Source organism: Bos indicus, chromosome 1 (genome assembly GCF_029378745.1).
Source record: "Bos indicus isolate NIAB-ARS_2022 breed Sahiwal x Tharparkar chromosome 1, NIAB-ARS_B.indTharparkar_mat_pri_1.0, whole genome shotgun sequence".
Lineage (NCBI taxonomy): Eukaryota > Metazoa > Chordata > Mammalia > Artiodactyla > Bovidae > Bos > Bos indicus.
In genome coordinates this window covers 39,800,406-39,807,448 of record NC_091760.1, presented here as the reverse complement: position 1 = coordinate 39,807,448, position 7,043 = coordinate 39,800,406, and positions in this window count along the sequence as shown.

The following is a 7,043-nucleotide window of genomic DNA, read 5'->3' as shown; positions in this document are numbered from 1 at the left end:
CAAAATCACTGCAGATGGTGATTGCAGCCATGAAATTAAAAGACGCTTACTCCTTGGCAGGAAAGTTATGACCAACCTAGATACAATATTCAAAAGCAGAGACAATACTTTGCCAACAATGGTCTATCTAGTCAAGGCTATGGTTTTTCCAGTGGTCATGGATGGATGTGAGTGTTGGATTGTGAAGAAGGCTGAGCACCAAAGAATTGATGCTTTTGAACTGTGGTGTTGGAGAAGACTCTTGAGAGTCCCTTGGACTGTAAGTAGACCCTACCAGTCCATTCTAAAGGAGATCAGTCCTGGGTATTCATTGGAAGGACTGATGCTAAAGCTGAAACTCCAATACTTCGGCCACCTCATGCAAAGAATTGACTCAATTGAAAAGACCCTGATGCTGGGAGGGATTGGGGGCAGGAGGAGAAGGGGACGACAGAGGATGAAATGGCTGGATGGCATCACCGACTCGAATGACATGAGTTTGGGTTAACTCTGGGAGTTGATGATGGACAGGGAGGCCTGGCATGCTGCGATTCATGGGGTCACAAAGAGTCGGACATGACTGAGGGACTGAACTGAACTGAATTTACCTTGATTCATGAACCTAACATTCCAGGTTCCTATACAATATTGTCTTTACAGCATCAAACTTTACATTTACCAGAAGATACATCCACAACTGAGTGTCATTCTGCTTTGGCCCAGCCATTGCATTCTTTCTGGAGGTATTAGTGATTGTCTTCTGCTCCTCCCCACCCAGTAGCATTTTGGACACCTTCTGACCTGAGGTGCTCATCTTTCAGTATCTTTTCTTTTTACCTTTTTATACTGTTCATGGGGTTCTTGAAGCAAGAATACCGACATGATTTGCCACTCCCTTCTCCAGTGGACTACATTTTTTTTAGAATTCTCCACCATGACCCATGCATCTTGGGTGGCCCTGCATGGCATGGTTCATAGCTTCATTGAGTTACACAAAGCTGTGATCCACGTGATCATTTTGTTTAGCTTTCTGTGATTGTGGCTTTTGTTCTGGAGCCTGTATGATTGTATTTCTTGCTTCTTCTGTTTGCTCTCTGACAGAGGAGAATAAGAGGCCTATGCAAGCTTTCTGATGGCAACCAAGATGGCAGAGTAGACACACATGCCCTCATCTTCTCCTGCAAGAACACCAAATTTGGAACTAGCTTTTGAACAACAATTGACTGGAGGATGTTAGAACCTACCAAAGAAAGATTCACTACATCTAATGACAAAGGAGAAGCCACAACAAGATGGTAGGAGAGATGTAATCAGGTTGAAATAAAATCCCACACCCCCCAGGTGAATGACTCACAAGCTGGAGAATAAAAATATCAGAGAAGTTCTCACACTTTTGCAGAGATTCTAGGCCCCACATCAGACTTCCCAACCTGGGGATCAAATTTTGAAGGACAGCAGAATTTGATTATGGAACTTCCACAGAAGTGAAGAAACAGAGACTTTTGGAGGGCACAAGCAAAACCTTGTGTGCACTAGGGCCCAGGAGAAAAAAGCAATGACCCCACAAGAGACTGAGCCAGGCCTTCCTGTGAGTGTTTAAAGGTTTCCTGCAGAGGCCTAGATTGACAGTAACCTGGTGTAGGGACAGAGGCACTGGTCACAGAGGCACTGGTCGCAGCAGTCCTGGAAGGTGTGTGTTGGCATAAACCCTCTTGGAATTCACCATTAGACCTACCAAAGAGCCTGTAGACTCCAGGATTGGGTCACTCCAGGCCAAGCAACCAACAGGGAGAGAGCACAACCTCACCCATCAGCCTACAGTTGAATTAAAGATTTACTGAGTGTGGCCCTGCCCACCAGAGCAAGACCCAGTTTTCCCCACAGCCAGTCTCTCCCATCAGGAAACTTGTACAAGACTCTTATCCTCATCCATCAGTGGATACCTGTAGGACAATAATAAATTCTAATTATCATTCTGAATAAATTAATTTCATTTCTTTTATAAATAGCATGATAAAAAGACAAAGATGAAATTACAGTAGTTTTTTCACAATTGTAATAATATACTCATAGTTTTATACAGACTATTATTTCAGATTTTAACTTTGAAAAAAATATTCAAGTTCTGTTTTCTCTTAACACTTAGAAACCACTCTTCCCTCTACCAAAAACAACAACAACAACAAATACACATATATGAGAATACAACTGGGGAGACTCATACCAACAGGATATAATTCAAATAATTATTGAATACATTCTTACTGAGTCTGTCCATCTGCCAAACACTTTTCCAGGTGACAGAGATGCAACCTTTGTCAAATTTATTTTCATAGGAGGAGCAACAGTGAAAGAAAAGCAACAAAGAAACAAACCAAAAAATTCATATAAGCCCTTTTTCTCGACTAAATTCTGTTTCAGCAGCTCCTAAGGAGGACCTGGATTTCCTTGAACTCCTGTACTCCTTCCACTTCTGTCTTCCCATCTGTTACATAGTCATTCATGGTTTGGAGATAGATATGGGCTATTAACCAGGATCTATGCATTTCCAAGCTGTAGTCCATGGGGTCGCAAAGAGTCAGACACAACTGAGTAACTGAACTGAACTGAACTTATGCATTTTCATACTTTATTGAGTGATCAGTTCAGTTCAGTCACTCAGTTGTGTCTGACTCTTTACAACCCCATGGACTGCAGCACACCAGGCTTCCCTGTCCATCACCAACTCCTGGAGCTTACTCAAACTCATGTCCATTTGAGTAGGTGATACCATCCAAACAGCTCATCCTCTGTCTTCTGCTTCTCTTCCCACCTTCAATCTTTCCCAGAATCAGGATCTTTTCCAATGAGTCAGTTCTTCACATCAATTGTCAAAGTACTGGAGTTTCAGCTTCAGCATCAGTCCTTCCAATGAACAGTCAGGACTGACTTCCTTTAGGATAGACTGGTTGGATCTCCTTGCTGTCCAAAAACTCTCCAGAGTCTTCTCCAACACCACAAACGCATCAGTTCTTTGGTGCTCAGTTTTCTTTATAGTCCAACTCTCATATCCATACATGACCACTGGAAAAACCATAGCTTTGACTAGACAGACCTTTGTTGGTAAAGTAATGTCTCTGCTTTTTAATATGCTGTCTAGGTTGATAAGTTTCCTTCCAAGGAGCAAACATCTTTTAATTTCATGGCTTAAATCACCATCTGCAGTGATTTTGGAGCCAAATAAAATAAAGTCTCACTGTCTCCATTGTTTCCCCATCTATTTGCCATGAAGTGATGGGACCAGATGCCATGATCTTAGTTTTCTGAAAGTTGAGTTAATGGCAACTTCTTCACTCTCCTCTTTCACTTTCATCAAGAGGCTCGTTAGTTCTTCTTCACTTTCTGCCATAAGTTGGTGTCATCTGCATATCTGAGGTTATTGATATTTCTCCCAGCAATCTTGATTCCAGCTTGTGCTTCATCCAGTCCACCATTTCTCATGATGTACTCTGCATATAAGTTAAATAAACAGGGTGACAATATACAGCCTTGACATACTCCTTTCCAGATTTGGAACCAGTCTGTTGTTACATGTCCAGTTCTAACTGTTGCTTCCTGACCTGCATACAGATTTCTCAAGAGGCAGGTCAGGTGGTCTGGTATTCTCATCTCTTTCAGAATTTTCCACAGTTTGTTGTGATCCACACAGTCAAAGGCTTTGGCATAGTCAATAAAACAGAAGTAGATGTTTTTCTCTCTTGCTTCTTTGATGATCCGACTGATGTTGGCAATTTGATCCTCCAACATTTCTCTAAGACTTACTACACTAACTTCCTGGCCTGTTGTACCAATGTCTCTTGGGTACCTAGAACTCTCATAAACATAAAGGGTGCTGCAGTCATGTCTGACTTTGTGCGACCCCAGAAATGGCAGCCCACCAGGCTCCCCCATCCCTGGGATTCTCAAGGCAAGAACACTGGAGTGGGTTGCCATTTCCTTCTCCAATGCATGAAAGTGAAAAGTGAAAGTGAAGTCACTTAGTCGTGTCCAACTTTTAGCAACCCCATGGACTGCAGCCCACCAGGCTCCTCTGTCCATGGGATTTTCAAGGCAAGAGTACAGGAGTGGGGTGCCATTGCCTTCTCCGCCTAGAACTCTGTCACTAGCATTTTAAGGACATCCTAATTTCCACAATTGCTATATTATATATTTGTACTACATGATATACCCTATCTCTGCCCTCCTTTTTTCCCTTATTAAAAAGAACTTCTTTGTATTGCGCACTCTGAGGTATATACACCACACCATTCTACAAGTTTCAAAGCTCAGCCTAGAGTTTTTCTGCATTTTTTTCTGTCCATTTTTAAATTGTCTTCAGGAAAGGGAGAGTGGGATATTTTAAGTTTCCTTCTAAATCATTGCGCACCATTCATTCCCAGTAGATTTCTCTCCTACAGGTTTGGTCACTTTTCTTTTTTCAGATGACAAGATGGGCTTTATAATTCACTACTTGAAATCAGTTTTTATATAATGTATACTATAAATATGTGTCTTATATGTTTCAGAAAGTCTCAATTTCTTATGTATATGTGTGTCAAGATCTGTGTATTTAATAGAGTATTCTAACCATGTAAAAGACAAACTCCAAATATCAATGGCTTAACTCAAGTAAACGAAGATTATTTGCTTTTTGTGTTACATTCCTGTCTAGGTTGGATAATGAGGAATAGGAAGGAAAAGGGATTTTGCTAAGCAGTTATTCAGATTTCACAGTTTATTCCACCCTGTGGTGCCACCATCCTCAACTCCAACCCTGGATATACAGAATGGAGGGATAGATGGTGGGTAATATCTGATGGATTTTCACGTGTCAGGCCCAGAAGCAGCATACCACATGTCTACCCACGTTACATTCACCAAAGCTCAGAAACATGTTTCCAATTTAACTGAAAGACAAGCGCCCTTTGTTTATATGGCTAGAAAAGAGAGGGAAAACACGCAAGCACTAGATTTCTCTGCCACATTCTATCATCAAATATATTTTTGCTCTTTTCTATCCACACATAGAATACTGTCTTTCCCTTACCCAAAGAAAAAATCTTCACATTTTACTTCACCTTTGCATTCAGCTGAAAAACCAGAAATTTTAGATGTGTTATTCCGTCATCTATAATGCTGGTTATCTGCTCTCCCTGCAACCGCACACTGAAAATTCAGTGACAGGTTAGGAATAAGATATCCTTAGGAGATAACTGAAACTAGGATTGAGTGAACCTTGTCTGGTACTTCTGAGACTTATAAGTTATTTGGTTTAAAATTCCATTTACCAGAAAAACATGTGAAGTTCTTTTTAGACACAAGAATTAAATTTTCTTTATATTTGCTTCTTTGCCTCTATGCTTCTCTCTCTCATTTGGCTGGAAATAACACTGATGTTATAAGGTGTGAACAAGAGAAAGCTACCTTTCATGTAATCTTTGACCCAAGTCTGGGTCTTTATGAATCTTTAGTGGTGAAAAATTCCCCACTCTATTGCCTCCTATATAATATTTAGAAGACAGTTTCCTTTATTTTTGCTTTCAAACCATTCAATTCGTAATTCTCTTCTGTAGTCATCACTTGTTGAAAAACTGCTAAAAAGCCAGTATCAATAGTCACTAACTCTTTTTTCCCAGTCAATTTCTTTAGTGATGCTAGCTCAATAGGTGTATAGATTGTTTTTAACATTATGTTAACCAAGTTTTCAGAAACTGAAACTTGATTGAAATAAAGAGACATTTATTTTAAGTTTGTTAGGGTTGCTGCTTGGGAGACACAGATTCAAGAAGCACTAAAATTGTGTTTCTCCAAACTACAAAATTGGAGGAGGGTCATAAAGACAAGGGCTTCCCTGTTGGCTCAGCTAGTAATGAATCTGCCTGTAATGTGGTAGACTTGGGTTTGATCCCTGGGTTAGGAAGATCCCCTAGAGAAGGGCATGGCCACTCACTCCAGTATTCTGGCCTGGAGAAGTCCAGGGACTGTATAGTCCATGGGGTCACAAAGAGTGGGACAGGACTGAGCAACTTTCACTTTCACTTTCTTAAAGGCAAAAACTGAAAGGTCACACAGTACATGAACTGGCAAGAAAGTGCTTCTTAAACAAAGATTGGTTGGGGTCCAAAATGGTTGCATAGTTAAAACAACCTTGAGACATGGATTAAGTGTGTGCTTAGTCATGTTCAACTCTTTTCGACACCATGGACTCTAGCCTGCCAGGCTCCTCTGTCCATGGGGATTCTACGGTATAGAATACTGGAGTTGGTTGCTCTTTCCCTTTTCCAGGGGATCTTTCCAACCCAGGGATTGATCCTAGGTATTGCATTGCACGTGGATTTGTTACCATCTGAGCAACCAGGGAAGCCCAAGAATACTGGAATAAATAGCTTATTCCTTCTCCAGGGGAACTTCCTGACCCGGGAATCGAACTGAGAATTCCTGCATTGCAGGTAGATTCTTTTTTTTTTTTTGTTTTTTTTTTTATTTTATTTTTAAACTTTACATAACTGTATTAGTTTTGCCCATAGATTCTTTACCAGCATAAAGTTCACAGAAAGTTCAAGTTATCAATGGTGCAGGGATGCATCTGAGACTAGATCCTCAGTTCATATTTTATTTTATAAAATTTCTGTGTGTAAAATTTCCACAGCTCTATTTTGTATGCCTGAACTAAGATTAATCCATTATGATTTCAATCAGTCATAAATTAATAGAGGCAACATTTTTATCAAGGATTCTGATATGTCATTAACATATGTATCACTGTATTTCCTCTCTGTGTTTTGCTCACCTGGACTTCCCTGGTGGCTCAGTCGGTAAAGAGTCCTCCTGCAATGTGGAAGACCTGAGTTTGATCCCTGGGTTGGGAAGATCCCCTGGAGGAAGGCATGGCAACCCACTCTAATATTCTTGCCTGGAGAATCCCCATGGACAGAGGAGCCTGATGGGCTACAGTCCACGGAGTTGCAAAGAGTTGGACACAACGGAACAACTAAGCACAGCCCACACTGTATTTTCCCTCTGTGTTTTGCTCCCTTAGACAATTA